This window comes from Salmo trutta, chromosome 17 (genome assembly GCF_901001165.1).
Source record: "Salmo trutta chromosome 17, fSalTru1.1, whole genome shotgun sequence".
Lineage (NCBI taxonomy): Eukaryota > Metazoa > Chordata > Actinopteri > Salmoniformes > Salmonidae > Salmo > Salmo trutta.
The window spans coordinates 22,547,263-22,564,274 of NC_042973.1; the positions used below are offsets into that span (position 1 = coordinate 22,547,263).

The 17,012-nt window shown below is 41.6% G+C and overlaps 1 protein-coding gene across 1 annotated transcript in view; it reads left to right on the plus strand.

The window, feature by feature from the left end:
• Nucleotides 1-246: 246 nt before the first annotated feature.
• Nucleotides 247-17,012, plus strand: part of LOC115151865 (sphingomyelin phosphodiesterase 3) — a 52,377-nt gene continuing 35,611 nt past the window's right edge. Inside the window, exon 1 of the mRNA XM_029696172.1 lies at nucleotides 247-440. The gene's annotated coding sequence lies outside the window, so the exon portion shown is untranslated. The remainder of the gene's footprint in view (nucleotides 441-17,012) is intronic.

Below are 17,012 nucleotides of genomic sequence, written 5' to 3' on the forward strand. Positions count from 1 at the left end.
GTCATCCAACTCGGAATTCTATGTCGGAAACTCGGGCATCTTTCTAGAGCGCCGACTTTCCGACCAGAAGATCACTGACCTATTTTTTTGGAGTTCGTAGTTTTCTTGAAAGCACCATACCACAAAACCAAATTTCCCCAACAAGCACCAAAGTGATCGTCATGAGAAGTAACAAGGTTTGTCTCTTTGCCTTGCGATTGGCTGTGGTCGTTATGAAAAGGGTGTGGCATCGAGCCTGTGAGCGATGACGTCAATGGAGCTGTTCATGGAGTGGTGGTGCTGGAAGGAATCTCACGTAGTCCAACAGCTTCTGCGGGCAAGAAGTGGACTGTACTGTGGATTTCGGAGCATCAGAGGTTATTACCACGGTTCACATGGGAAGAATACCGAAGAGAAATAGGGTTCCACCTGTTTGAATAAATCTGCGGGATCTGAAAGAAGTGAGTAGCAATGCTAGATCGCATGGTTTGCAAGGGAGCATTAAAGGGTTGGGTTTAATGAAGATATTGCGTTTTTTTAACATCTTGAGAACGTTGCTCATATGAATTATCAACCGTTCACAAACGGTCCTGATTGGTTAGGTTACCTCCAGCCTGTAATAGCTTTATGAGTGCTTTTTGTAGCATATTTATTATGCCGCGTCTTTCACCTCAATGCCTACAACATGGGATGATTTGACTGGTATTTGCATGAGACCCAAAGATCCAATGTTCACACCAGATTGTGTGTGTGTGTGTGTGTGTGTGTGTGTGTGTGTGTGTGTGTGTGTGTGTGTTAGTGAGTAAGTGAGGTTGTTCTTTTACATAGGCTAGTCTAGTAAATCAAACCCATGGAAACAAATCTTTTTTATGCGCGCACCGTTTCGTATAGCCTAGCTTACATCTCTTTCTTCTACATGGTTGAGGGGAGGGCTGCCTCAACATGGCAAAATACGCTATCAGACGCGTTTTGTTTCAGGCGACTAGGAAAAGTCACTTGGACTGAGTTTGAAAAATGTACCCTTTAATAAGACGTCATAATAACAGCTTGCAAGGAATTATTAGGCTGTTTGCACAGAATTGCAGCCTATTGAAATAGGCTAGTTTTGTTGACTGGACATGACTACTGATTTAGCCCCTATGTTGCAGATTCAGTGGAAACACAATCTTTGATTTCGGGATGGTGATTTTATTCCAATGATAGGCGTGGCACAGCTGCTATGCACAGGCTGCTCTCTTGGTCAGCGGCTGACCTGATGAAAAAGCAACGTGGTCTCAGGGCAATTCATAATTTTCTGTAAATGTTTTTACATTTACAATTTTAGTCATTTAGCAGATGCTCTTTTCCAGAGTGACTTACATTTTCATACTTTTTTGTCATACATAAAGCTGTGACACGCCATTTAGTGTGATATATTACGTTCGGTTACATACAATATCAAACGAATTATAGCATGTATACTATCATAGTATCAGCATGGTCGTACAATAGCATTCTTGTTGCACAAAACAACAAAGGGGAATTCTGGGGAGAATTTATGTTGGCGGTTAGAATAACTAATAACAAAGGTTAGGATAATTTATGTAAAAGGTTAGGGGAACTAAAATGACAAAGGTTACGATAATTTATGTAGTTAGGTAAAATGGGTTAATTTTAGAATAAGGGTTAGGGGAAGGGTTAGCTAAAATGCAACAGTTGTCCCCGATGCAACTTAAACACACAACCTTTGGATTCCTAGACGCTACGGAAAGTAACTAGACCATCAGTAGTTATCATACGTCTTGGAGGTGTTCAGAAATACGTAAAGTATGTTTCGTATGGCTCTGAGGGCAGGTTGGAAAAAGAGTCGGGCAATAAAACTCTTGCTCTCTCGCTCTTTCTTTCTCTGCCTCCCTTCTTGAGGATAGACGCTCAAAGCTGAGTCAAAGCTGACGGGACAAGGGAGGGAGCATGATGATGCTGGTAGCTGACAAGTGTGTCCTGTTATTAAAAGACAACCTGCAACTCCTAAATGCTTGGCTACAATAGGAAGGGGTTGTGTGCTGACTGTCATAAGTGTGTGTTTAGCGTAGCCTATTCTCCTTGTGCAAGGTGGAAGTGCCTCAGAAATAGGCTTACATAAGCACCTAACCCCAGAAAGGTAGTCATACTGTACCCAGCCAACATGTGCTCTTAGCCACAAGGGCCCCAAGTTTAAAGCCTACATGGGTTAAAGAATGGTTTTAAGATGTGGGCCCCAAATAGGACCCACAAAGTTTTACCTTCAGTGTCATTGTTGGCTCCACATGTGGTTGCCATGTTGAGCTTTATGTGGGTTCATGTTGGGCTTATTAAGGGACCTCAGTGGGCAAATGTGTAATAACTAGGGTTGCAAAGGTTCGGAAACTTTCCGGTAAATTTTCAGAATTTTTCCAGGAATTTTCCATGGGAAGTTAAGCTCTGGAATATGGGGAATTTAACTTAAATTCATCAAAAAAGTTAGCTTATAACAGAGAACCTTTTTTTGTGGGATACACATAAGGCAATTCTAGGTCTTGTGGCATATTTTGGTTAAACTATCCCCAATTCCATCACATGTGCAGTGCACTCTTCCATCACATGTACAGCTGATTCTCAAGATCTTGCACACTAATGAGATGCTATCGAGCCCACACTACTACACTGTCTGAGCCAAGTACTACATACTTTCTGGTAAGTTTTGATTACAATACCGGGTGGGGTGAATATATTTTATATGACATACATGATTTTTTGTTAACTAGTAAATAGTAGCCTACAGCAAAGTGTATTTTAATCATTTCTAACTTGTTAACAATTTCTGGTCGTTAGTTTTTGCTACCATGTTGGTTAGAGCTTGATTGAGCCTGCTAACTGAGGAGTGTTAATTCACCTGTTTCCATACATGTTTCATTTTAAAACATTTATCTTACAAAGGAGTTGTTTAGTCTAACTGTTTAACTATTTATCTATACATGGTATTGTATTTGTGTTTTTTTTACATTTTCTTTCTAATCTTTAAAAGGAAAATGCCATGGGCACTCTCTGATGTGTGGAGACATTTCACTGCAGCTAATGTAGAAGGAAAAGCTGTGTACATTTGCAAATACTATGCCAAATCATAGGTAAAGAATGCAACAAAGAAGCAGAATCATCTGGCCAAGTGCATAAAGTTCCGTCAGCGCTCACAACAAGTAACCTCTGACAAAAGTCCCTCTACTTCTATTCAAGGTGAAAATGATGAATCAGACACCTTATCGATAGCAACAGCTCATCGTCCTCCTGGAATCAGAAGTTTTTTTGACTCAATGGAGGAACGTAGTCAGAGAAATGCTGATGAATGTCTTGCCCGAGCTGTGTATGCAACTGGTTCACCTTTGATGCTCACAGGCAATGTGTATTGGAAGAGATTTCTGAATGTTCTTCGCCCAGCATACACCCCTCCAGCCATACATGCTTCATCTACTCATTTGCTGGATGCAAAGTTCAACAGAGTTCAAGTGAAGGTCAAGCAAATCATAGAGAAAGCAGACTGTATTGCAATCATCTCTGATGGGTGGTCGAATGTTTGTGGGCAAGGAGTAATTAACTACATCATCTCCACCCCTCAACCAGTATTCTACAAGAGCACAGACACAAGGGACAACAGACACACCGGTATCTACATTGCAGATGAGCTGAAGGCAGTCATCAATGACCTTGGACCACAGAAGGTACTTGCACTGGTGACAGTCAATGCTGTGAACATGAAGGCTGCTTGATATAAAGTGGAGGAGTCCTACCCTCACATCACACCCATTGGCTGTGCTGCTCATGCATTGAATCTGCTCCTCAAGGACATCATGGAACTGAAAACAATGGATACGCTCTACAAGAGAGCCAAGGAAATGATTAGATATGAGAAGGGTCATCAATTTATAGCAGTAATCTACCTCACCAAGCAAAGTGACAAGAGTAAGAGCACCACATTGAAGCTGCCCAGCAACACCCATTGGGATGGTGTTGTCATCATGTTTGACAGTCTCCTGGAGGAGAAGGAGTCTCTCCAAGAAATGGCCATATCATGGTCTGCTGATATGGACAGCCCCATCAAGAGGATCCTCCTGGATGAAGTATTTTGGGAGAGAGTGGTTAGCAGCCTGAAACTCCTGAAACCTACACCAGTAGCCATTGCACATGTAACAGTGTAGGTTCCGTCCAGTGGGGATCATTCAATATTCTCTTTTTTTTTTGTTCAGTGAAATCATCCCATGAGTCAACTCATTTAATTAAAGTTCAATTCATAACTAAATATTTTTATTTATTTAATCATTTGCAATTATGTCTATGATAAGGTAAAATGTTTATGTTTCTGTCTCCATATGATATGGTAAATATATCCAATGCAAATAACATCTATATTTAAATGGTATTAATATTCATTTGCATATATTTATGTTAGTTCCCATATATTCCTGTTAATTCCCACAGAAAGATTCCACCTCTGAATATTCCACAAAATGTGCAACCCTAGTTATAACCCATATGGGCCCTAGGTTTTAGCCCAGGTGTGTTAACGAATGATTAACTCTTAGCCCCACATGTAGGATAACCACAAGGGGCAAACAAGGTTTTGCTCTCAGCATCCACATTTGCCCCACATGTTGTTTTCATGTTGGGCTTGATGTGGTTTAAGGTTGGGCTTCATACGTTGCCCTAGTGGTTTACCTAAAGGGGTTACATCTGGGTAAAGGATGGGTGTATAGTGAGATCTATAAGGACAATAAGTGATTCTCAGTTGGGCTGACCACCTGAAACAAACCTGAGTTTGTTCTCAGTCTCCATGCAGGCCCTAGATGCTGCTGCCAAAGCAAGCTTTCTTAAGAGATTTAAGAGATGACAAAAATGGTTTTCTTTATACAATAAATACATGTTTATTTATAGCACATGGTCAGATCAAATGCAATGCAGGAACTCTGATTAAAGGGATAGTTCACTCAAATTACAAATGTAGACATGGTTTCCACACACTGTAAACAATTTTTTAAAAATGTGCATGCCAGCAGTGAAGTTCTCAAGATAGAGGACTTTCAGTACAGCAGTGTTCTCCAATCCTGGTCCCAAAGGGGTGCATATTTTTGTTTTTGCCCTAGCACTCACATACCTTATTCAATTCAAAGGCTTGATGATGAGTTGCTTAGTGGAATCAAGTGTATGAGCATTAGGAAAAAACAAAACAAGTGGACCACTTTGAATCCCCAGGACCATTATTGGGAAACACTGCAGTGCAGAGAAAAAAATAGTGATGATGATGCAAATTATATGCAATTATCATTTTGCTCATTTGCATATAATTTGCATCATCATCATCATCATCACACGTTTTGCTCTGTACTGAAAGTGCTCTATCTTGAAAACGTGATTGCTAAAAAGCAACATTTTGGGGATTGCATTAACAGTGGACTAATGAAGAAAATTCTACAATACTTTGTTTTTGTAAAACATCCCTTTCAGAGCACCTACCACTCCATTCAGGAAAGCTGTGTTGGTTTACTTTTACTACATCGCCTCCACATCCTGGACAGTATTCATAGGAAAATCAGCCCCATCGGACAGTGCTGCTGTCACTGTGTTTCCACTGTCAGGTCCTGGCTCTTCTTCATCCATTTCTGAGTCCATCTGCACATCAGAAATCTCCTCTGCCCTTTTAAGTTTGATTCGGGCCTGTTCATAGGTAGCTGTGGAAAGAAAACATCATTAAGCATTTAGGCTACTGATCTAGTGCAACATTTCAGTCTTTATCCAAGGACTCTAAATGTTAATCTTCACTTCCCCTGTTGGATTAACCTTTTGGGCCAGACATGGACAAACCCATGTGATCTACAACATGGGTCCATATGTCTGCATTTACCAAGGCAACCCAAGTCTGATTCTTTTTTCCACTAATTGGTCTTTTGAAAAAGCCATATATCAGCCTGGTCAATAAAAATAAAATATTAAGATGGTCCAAAGAACACAGACACTGGATAGAGATATGGCTTTTTCTTTGCAATTCTGCCTAGAAGGCCAGCATTCCGGGGTGGCCTCTTCACTGTAGACGTTGAGACTGGTGTTTTGCCGGTACTATTTAATGAAGCTGCCAGTTGAGGACTTGTGAGGCGTCTGTTTCTCAAACTAGACTATCTAATGTACTTGTCCTCTTGCTCAGTTGTGCGCCGGGGCCTACCCACTCCTCTTTCTATTCTCGTTAGAGCCAGTTTGCACTGCTCTGTGAAGGGAGTAGTACACAGCATTGTACGAGATCTTCAGTTTCTTGGCAATTTCTCACATGGAATAGCCTTCATTTCTCAGAACAAGAATAGACTGATGAGTTTTAGAAGAAAGTGCTTTGTTTCTGGCCATTTTGAGCCTGTAATCGAACCCACAAATGCTGATGCTCCAGATACTCAACTAGCCTAAAGGCCAATTTTATTGCTTCTTCAATCAGGACACAGTTTTCAGCTGTGCTAACATAATTGCAAAGGGGTTTTCTAATGATCAATTAGCCTTTTAAAATGATAAACTTGGATTAGCTAACACAACGTGCCATTGGAACGCAGGAGTGATGGTTGCTGATAATGGGCCTCTGTACGCCTGTGTAGATATTCCATAAAAAATCAGCCGTTTCCAGCTACAATAGTCATTTACAACATTAACAATGTCTACACTGTATTTTGGATCAATTTTATGTTATTTTAATGGACAAAAAATGTGCTTTTCTTTCAAAAACAGGGACATTTCTAAGTAACCCCAAACTTTTGAATGGTAGTGTATTTTATTTCAGTTAGTGTAGGAGGCAACTTTTCTCATTTCAATTTTGTTTTATGTTAGTTTCAGCAAAGACAGTACATTGTGACGATAGGCATTATGAAGATACGCTAACCACTTTAGCGTCTATTGACGATATTATCTTCTGACCGGGGGAGTTTTGTTAAGAGCCCCGATGCATGCTCTAAAAATGAACTCTCATTCCTTGAGGTTCTGCTTTGGAAACATAAAGAATGTATCTTTCATACCAACGAGAAATAAAAAAAATCCAAAACGTAAATTGCTACACACATTTATATGGTTAGTGTCCCCACACGGCCATATCTCCATGTTACAGCACTTGTTTACAGAAGACAGACGGAAGACAAAAACAAGGTTGGAATGTTGTTATACAAATTCAACAAAATACAATTATTAATTAATTTGACCAACAAAAAAAAAACCACTGTGGATATATTTGAATTGAGAATTGCATTGGGGGCATACCTATAAACTCAGCAAAAAAAGAAACGTATCTCTTTCAGGACCTTGTCTTTCAAAGATAATTCGTAAAAATCCAAATAGCTTCACAGATCTTAATTGTAAAGGGTTTAAACCCCTGTTTCCCCCATTTAATGAACATGCACCTGTGGAACGGTCATAAGACACTAACAGCTTACAGACGGTAGGCAATTAAGGTCACAGTTATGAAAACTTAAGACACTGAAGAGGTCTTTCTATTGACTCTGGAAAACACCAATGAAAGATGCCCAGGGTCCCTGCTCATCTGTATGAACGTGCCTTAGGCATGCTGCAAGGAGGCATGAGGACTGCAGATGTGGCCAGGGCAATAAATTGCAATGTCCGTACTGTGAGACGCCTAAGACAGCGCTACAGGGAGACAGGATGGACAGCTGATCGTCCTCGCAGTGGCAGACCACGTGTAACAACACCTGCACAGGATTGGTACATCCGAACCTCACACCTGCGGGACAGGTACAGGATGGCAACAACAACAGCCCGAGTTACACCAGGAACGCACAATTCCTCTATCAGTGCTCAGACTGTCCGCAATAGGCTGAGGGAGGCTGGACTGAGGGCTTGTAGGCCTGTTGTAAGGCAGGTCCTCACCAGACATCACCAGCAACAACGTCGCCTATGTGCACAAACCCACCGTCACTGGACCAGACAGGACTGGCAAAAAGGGCTCTTCACTGACAAGTCGCGGTTTTGTCTCAGCAAGGGTGATGGTCAGATTCGCGTTTATTGTCGAAGGAATGAGCCTTTACTCTGGAGCGGGATTGATTTGGAGGTGGAGGGTCCGTCATGGTCTGGGGCGGTGTGTCACAGCATCATCGGACTGAGCTTGTTGTCATTGCAGGCAATCTCAATGCTGTGCGTTACAGGGAAGACATCCTCCTCCCTCATGTGATACCCTTCCTGCAGGCTCATCCTGACATGACCCTCCAGCATGACAATGCCACTAGTCATACTGCTCGTTCTGTGCGTGAGTTCCTGGAAGACAGGAATGTCAGTGTTCTGCCATGGCCAGCGAAGAGCCCGGATCTCAATCCGATTGAGCATGTCTGAGACCTGTTGGATCGGAGGGTGAGGGCTAGGGCTAGGGTCGTTCCCCCCAGAAATGTCCGGGAATTTGCAGTTGCCTTGGTGGAAGAATGGGGTAACATCTCACAGCAAGAACTGGTAAATCTGGTGCAGTCCATGAGGAGGAGATGCACTGCAGTACTTAATGCAGCTGGTGGCCACACCAGATACTGACTGTTACTTTTGATTTTGACCCCCCCCCCTTTGTTCAGGGACACATTATTCAATTTCTGTTAGTCACATGTCTGTGGAACTTGTTCAGTTTATGTCTCAGTTGTTGAATCTTGTTATGCTCATACAGATATTTACACATGTTAAGCTGAAAATAAACGCAGTTGACAGTGAGAGGACGTTTCTTTTTTTGCTGAGTTTATATGACACCCACACAACCACACAACACAACTATGTAGAGTTTTCTTATTGCAGGACTTTGTCAGTCTAGCTAGCTAGTTAACATTAGCTATAATCACTCTGCAGCCAGACAGCAACATAAAATACCAAAACCAATTAGCTAACAACACAAGCAAATATTAACTTTAGTCAGTACCACTTACCGGTCAAATCACTCTGTAGATTTCCAGCTCGATTTCCAGCTCCTGTTGTCTTGCCTGGACATATAGTTCCTTCAGTAAGTATTCATACCCCTTGACTTATTCAATATTTTGTTGTGTTACAGCCTGAATTCAAAATGGATTAAATATATGTATTTCTCATTCATCTACACACAATACCCCATAATGACAAAGTGAAAATGTGTTTTTAGAAATTTTTACACATTTATTGAAAATGAAATACAGAAATATCTAATTTACATAAGTATTCACACCCCTGATTCAATACTTTGTAGAAGCACCTTTAGCATCGATTACAGCTGTGAGTCTTTCTGGGTAAGTCTCTAACAGCTTTCCACACCTGGATTGTGCAACATTTGCACATTATTCTTTTCAAAATTCTTCAAGCTCTGTCAAATTGGTTGTTGATTATTGCTTGACAACTATTTCAGGTGTTGCTATAGATTTTAAAGTAGATTTAAGTCAAAACTGTAACTCAGCCACTCAAGAACATTCACAGTCTTCTTGGTAAGCGGCAGTGTAGATTTGTCCTTGTGTTTTAGGTTATTGTCCTGCTGAAAGGTGAATTCATCTCCCAGTGTCTGGTGGAAAGCAGACTGAACCTAGTCTTTAATAATTACAAGCATACCCATAACATGATGCAGCCACCACTATGCTTGAAAATATGCAGAGTGATATTCAGTAATGTGTTGTATTGGATTTGCCACAAACCTAACACTTTGTATTCAGGACAAAAAGTTAACTGCTTTTCCACATTGTTTGCAATATTACTTTAGTGCCTTGTAACCACCCTGGTCTTTGTGGTTGAATCTGTTTGAAATTCACTACTCGACTGAGGGACCTTAAAAATAATTGTATGTGTGGGATAGTCATTCAAAATTCATGTTAAACACTATTATTGCACACAGAGTGAGTCCATGCAACTTATTATGTGACTTGTTAAGCACATTTTTACTCCTGAACTTATTTAGGCTTGCCATAACGAAGGTTGACTAATTATTGACTGAATTATTTTGAAAAACATAATTCCACTTCCACAAAAATCTCAATTTAATCAATTTTAATTTCAGGCTGTAACACAACAGAATGGGGGGAAGTCAAGGGGTGTGAATACTTTCTATAGGCACTGTATACAATTCCAACGTTTAGTGCCTGAATTTGAAATTCCGTCATGTGCCCTTCCCTCCTCAAAATATTGAATGCGCATGCGCACGACAAAAGATGTGTGACAGCACCCACTAGCTAGTCTGAGTACCAGTCTCTTTAGCTAACATTCCACTCCTTGCCACTCCTTGTAATGGTCACATTTCTTTGGCACATGACATTGAGATCAGGGAGTGGATTAACTAAAAGACTAGTACCCAGGCTACCCACTGGTTGCTGTTTAGGCAAAAATGATGTTGAATGGATTTGAATCTGCTAGTTCACTCAGCATATTGGCTGTTTAGGTAAAAACGATGTTGAATGGATTTGAATCTGCTAGTTCACTCAGCATATTGGCTGTTTAGGTAAAAACGATGTTGAATGGATTTGAATCTGCTAGTTCACTCAGCATATTGGCTGTTTAGGTAAAAACGATGTTGAATGGATTTGAATCTGCTAGTTCACTCAGCATATTGGCTGTTTAGGTAAAAAAAATTGGTTCTTGAATGGATTTGAATATTCCAGGTCATTCAGCATATTTGCTGAGGAATTTCACAAGCATAATATAATATGGTTTTCTCATGCCTGCCCCAGTTGGTATGCCCAACTGTATCCCATAGACAGTCCCTGACAATATTTACACCAGAAAGCCCACTTACTACCCATTTCAAATAGATTCAGTGCCCATTTTGTACCTACGGGTTTGCCTGTTTGTGACCCAAATGGTTTACCCGATTGAGTCCCAGTCATTATTCCTGAACAAATAACACCAGATTGCTCACTTTCAACCCATAAAACATATTCAGGGCCCATTTAGGGCCCACACTATAACCCCTTATGGGTACCACCTAAGATGACCATTTCGCCCTTGCTCAGTTGAAACCCATGAAGTCCATATAAAACCCAGTTGGGGCCCACCTGGATATGTTGGCTGGGTATAGGACAGGATTTGTCTATTATGTGCTTATGTATTAGTCCTACAGAGGCATTACTACAGCACAGATGGCCAAATGTGATATATGTGTAAAAGAAAATACAGGCCCATATCTATTCAATATTAAAAGTATAAATTGATCAAGCTGAGTGGGTCCGGTGATGACAGAAAAACATGACTATTCAATGTCACTGTCATATTTCTATACAATAGTCTTCAATACATAGGTCTTTTACCTGTTTTTTTTGTCTGTGCTGCTCCGGGTGGGGTGCATGGAGCCCTTAAGCGCTATCAAGTGTGAGGCTGAATACATTGTCCCAATTCGGTACAACTAAATGCTCTATCGTTGGGAGTGAGAAATAAGGTTTGTAGAGAATTGTGTATGCTGCCAAGCAGTTGATTTTCTCAGCAAGAGGCTGCACTCAGTAATCAAAGGCATTGTCTAACGAATGCTTTTAGCAAAAGAGCAGCGATACGACATTGGTCCAAGTGTGAACCTCTACAGTCGTGGCACCAAAGGTTGTGACTGAACACAATGAGAGGGTGGGGCTCTCTGCCATTCTAGACCTACACAGCTTTCACTTTTTATGACACTGAGCAAGTTGACAAGATTCTCTCTCCCTTTTTCTATCTTTCTATCTGTAGGCCTACTTTCTACCTTCTCTCTTTCATCTAGTCCATTCTGAAAATCTGTCTATTTTTTAACATCATCTCTCCCTCCCTTCTCCTCTCTCATACAACCCTGTCCCTCTCTGTCTGCCTCTACCATCTCCCTTTCCTTGCCATCTGTCTGTTTCCATTCATAGTGCCTGGGTTAGGTCATCTGCCAGCATGGCCAGTGGTGTGTAGCCTGGTGGTCCTGTGGGTGTGTTATTATACAAAGTGTGGTGGTCCAAAACACAGCAAAGCTGGCCCAAATTAATCTAACCCATGTCACAGTATTGACATAGCAAACTAAATCACATAAATAGATCATGTAAAAATGCCTGGAAGAAATACTCCTCTCATTGCCTCCACTTTTCAGCAGAAGACATGTTAGCTCGGACAAGCTAATGCAAAAAATATTTTTCAGTTAGATTTGATTGAATACTGAGGTAGAATTCTTCATTGATCCAAGTAGTTACACAATCTCCAAACCTCACTTTAAACACTTACACGGAACCCAAACCGGCTGCGCGCGTGCGCCTTCGTGCGCCATCGTGCATACATTTATTTTGTCCCCCTACACCAAACGTGATCACGACACGCAGGTTAAAATATCAAACAAACTCTGAACCAATTACATTAATTTGGGAACAGGTCAAAAAGCATTAAACATGTATGGCAATTTAGCTAGTTAGCTTTCACTTGCTAGCTAATTTGTCCTATTTAGCTAGCTTGCTATTGCTAGCTAATTTGTCCTGGGATATAAACATTGAGTTGTTATTTTACCTGAAATACACAAGGTCCTCTACTCTGACAATTAATCCACACATAAAACGGTCAACTGAATTGTTTCTAGTCATCTCTCCACCTTCCAGGCTTTTTCATCTTTGAACTTATATGGTGATTGGCATCTAAACTTTCATAGTATTACTACACCGACTGGCAACACAGTTTGTCTTTCAATCACCCACGTGGGTATAACCAATGAGGAGATGTCACATGGGTACCTGCTTCTATAAACCAATGAGGAGATGGGAGAGGCAGGACTTGCAGTGCGATCTGCGTCATAAATAGAAAGGAGTTCTATTTTAGCCCTTGGCAACGCAGACGCTCGATGGCGCGCACGAGCAGTATGGGTGCAATAATTTAATAACATAGATTTCTACATTTATTTTGCAACGCTCGCGCACATGACGCGAGCAGTGTGGTCAGCCTATTAGGCCTAACAAAAGACATAAGATTTACTGAAGTTCTTCTATTAGCTGCACATGACCCCTCTGATTCTATGGCATTTAGAAAAGACTACAGACATCTCAGACGTCATTCAGAGTGAGCGCTCAAAGCACACACAGGGAAGGAACAACAGCTTACACATTGGAGTTCAATTGATGATCACAGACAGTATATAAGATGTGTGCTCTAAAATTCTATTTCTCCAGATTAAGTCAAAAACAATTGTTCATAGCTAAAGGCTTATAGGGATTTGAAATGTAAGGCCTGAGCTCAGAGAGTTGGAACATTGGGCAGAAGTGTAGTGTATGTGTGGAAAATATCCTGTCATGTCGGTAAGGAAGAAGCCATCCATTCAGAAACATTTAGGGGTTTTGGACTTGGGGACGTTAGAGGTCAGTTTCTGTATAACTTGGTTCTTACTGTATTCAGAAGGATTCTTTTTTTTTAATGGTTTTGCTGGAGGATTTTCATTTGCTAAAACTATCACTCAAACTATTCTAGTAGAGTGGCATGGTGGGATTTACTCAGCAGTGATATACTCAGGTTTACTTATACGAATTGACCTCTAGCACTGACGTGTTTAATCCAGTTCAAAGAATGTGTGTTCATAGTATGTGGGAGGGAGGGGCGAGACTTGTCTGGTGTTGGCAGTGTTGTGGGAACAGACTGTGTGAACATGGATAGATTATGTGTCCTCCGCCAGTAGAGGGGAAAATATGACTGACACAATAGGGGGAGGATTTTAGTTTTGTTCACTTCATCTTTTGTGTGTGTGTTTTAGCTATGTGCACATGTGCATGTGTGTGTGACCACCAGCCTTCAACTAGTCCTGTCTGACTTAGCCGTCCACTCGTCCATGCACTCAGCCACCCACACTGCCAGGCTTGACCCATGCCATCCTCCTGCCATCCTCATACCATCCTCTCTTCTACAAAGCCAGAGCAGAGCTGTGTCATTTGGTGCAGTATGCTGCCAGCTGCTGGTCTGTGTGCGTGTGTAGTTATGGTGCTGTATGGTTTCTCTGGGTGGTGCTGTGGGATTGGGAGGCCCCCAGATGTTCTGGTGGGCCAGCTCTGGTGCGGAGAGGTTTCCTCCTCAAGGTCCTGGCTACAGCCTGATCACAGGGGGAGAAGTCAGTGTGGGACCTGGGTCTGGGTGGGGCTCCGTCCATCCCAACACACCTCCACCCTGCCTAACCTATCAGATTGTCTTTCATTACATAGAGGCCACGCTCTGACCTCAAAAAGCAGGGTGGGCATGTCTTCTGTGTTCTGTACATGCGTGTGTGTGGAGCGGTGGGTGTCGGTTTAATTAGCCTACTACACTCTGCTGGCATGTACTGTGATTAGAGATGGGGTTTGCTGGGGTGGTGGGACACGTAGCAGACTGCCTGCTGTCTCAGATACAGAGAGCGGCTGTATGAGGGCTGCTGTATTGCATGTAGGACATAGTAGTGCTCTCTTTGGAGTGTGTTTACGTGGTCCTTGAATGTTTATACATGCTGCTTGATGTACCATAGTGGCAAAGGTACAGACACTAAATGTCTCTCTCTCCATCTATGTCGCTCTTCTATCCTGTCTCTCTCTCCTCTCCTAGGGGGTCTACTCACCTGTGTTTACTGTTGCCTGAACTTTAGGCAGTTTACGTGGCAACCTTCACTTCACACTTCAGTGATTAAGTGAACCTGTGATCTATCTCTGTCTGTTCTTTCTCTTTCTGTGTTTTTCACCTTTTGTCACTCCTCTCTATGTCACTGTAACTGAGTAACTTGTTACCATTTTATCATTTGATGTGCTTATATGGCTATATCCCACTGCTAATGGGATCTTTCATAAAATGGTAGTTCCTTCGAGTGGCAGTTGGTTTAGTTTGGAAAGACCAAAATGGAAAGACGGTCTCTGTGTGCAGCTTTTTTTGTGAAAGTTCTTTACAATGACTTACAGTACATCTACAATGCACTGGTTGAACAACGCCAGAAAATATCACACTCTCTCTCAAGTTCCACACCTACTGTATCTGACATGGGGCATTTTAACTGTATTGCCTTCAAACCTGCAGGAATGGTGCAAACGCCACAACATTTTTATTGGCTGGCTTTCTTTTCGAGGCGTGGCTGGCTGGCTTTTAGTCCAACACTGGCTTGCTTTCCACACAAATACATATTTGCCCTATCGGTATTATGAATAGAAATGTATTTGTTTCACTGTATGCAAGTTCTCAGACAGAAACAAATAGTTTTGACATTTCAGATCAGCTGTTTCTTTGTACATGACAAATATGGAACAAATCAATGCGACAACCAATCGATATATGTTTGTAGAAAACCAGGGCAGGGTTTGAACTAGTGATGGGATCACTCTCTATTTGTTTGTGTGTGTGTGTTGCGTGCAGATTTGCTATGCTACTGTAATGAATGTGAGAATGCATGATGTCTGCCCATATGTCTGCCTGTGAAAGTATTTCAAGGGCAGGGGAGTAGGCTGCATGTTTACAGAAAGAGGAAGCTGGAGTATTTTTCGCGGTACAGTTTTGGCGTGGGGGTTAAAGAATGAGAATGATCAAATCAAATGTTAATTGTCACATGCTTCGTAAACAGCAGGTGTAGACTAACAGTGAAATGCTTACTTACGGGTCCTTCCCAACAATGCAGAATACAATAAAAAATGTAATAATAATCTTATAAAAAAATATGGTAACACAAGGAATCAATACACATTGAGCAATGATAACTTGGCTATATACACGCATTACCAAGTCAATGTGCAGGTGTGTGACGAAATTGAGGTAGATTTAAGCAATAAGGCCCAAGGGGTGTGGTAAATGGCCAATATACCACGGGCTGTTCTTATGCACAACGCAACACGGAGTGCCTGAATACAGCCATTAGCCGTGGTATATTGGTCATACACCACAACCCCCGAGGTGCCTTATTGCTATTATAGACTGGTTACCAACATAAGCAGTAAAAATACATGTTTTGTCACACCCGTGGTATACGGTCTGATGTACCATAGTGTCAGCCAATCAGCATTTATGGCTCGAACCACCTCGTTTGTACATATACGTAGGGGTAAAGTGACTAGGCAACAGGATAGATACTAGACAATAGCAGCAGTGTGTGTGTGTGGTGACAGTGTGCCTGTGTCTATTATGTGTGTTATGTGTGAGTGAGTGTGTGTGTAGGCTCGGGGGTGGGTCCAGCTGTGTGGCTGGGGGAGGGGTCAAAGGTCATGAGTCGGGACAGGGAGAGAGGGGAGGTCAGTGTGCAGTAGAGGCACAGCAGAAGGGCTACGTAGCATGTAGTGTAGTGTATGATGGCACATCAGCTCCTTCTTATTGATCCAGTATGATCTAGATTTGAAAGGATATTTAGGGCAGCTGCCCTATGGCAGTATGAGCCCATATGGGCCACAGCCCAGAGGCATGCTGTGTAATTCTGAATCATCATTGTAATCCCCCATGTGAGTACATGCCAAGCCAAAGAGGCCTCTTTATACATAGGCCAGCTGTAATATTCCACAGACCTACTGTATGATATTCCAGGATTCACTCTCTCTTTTCCTCTCTTTCTCTCAAGCATCACTTTTCTTCTTTGTAACCCTTTGTATGGTACATTTCTACTGTATACCTACTCAGTAACACTAACATTAGTTAACCAATTGTTGCATACTAATTTAGTCATTCTGGTTTATTTTGGATTGGTTGTCTTTCTCACTTGCTAACACAAACATACACAAACATAGACCAAGGAAAACGTGAGGAATGATTGTTCCTTACTAAAAAGCAGGTGGCAGGACGGGCTGATTGAGTTATAGTGATGATTTCATTGTGGTAATAGTGATGGCATTATCCATTTCCTCTAACAGTATTAGATACCAAATTACACCCAGCCCAGAGCACACAGTCCTGTCTGTAATAGAAAGGGGGATGAATGAAAGAAGGGGAGAGAGGGTGGAGAAACTGAAAAAATTAAACAAATGACCCATTCTGACCCAGTCTTCTACCAGCATAAAGCAACAACTAGTGCTGCTGGGTAAAACCCTTGAGACTATTTGTCCAGACACACCTTAATCTGCCAATGGAAAATCCAGCAGTAACAAAACACTAATAGACTGACCCTCATATAATACAATATTCAG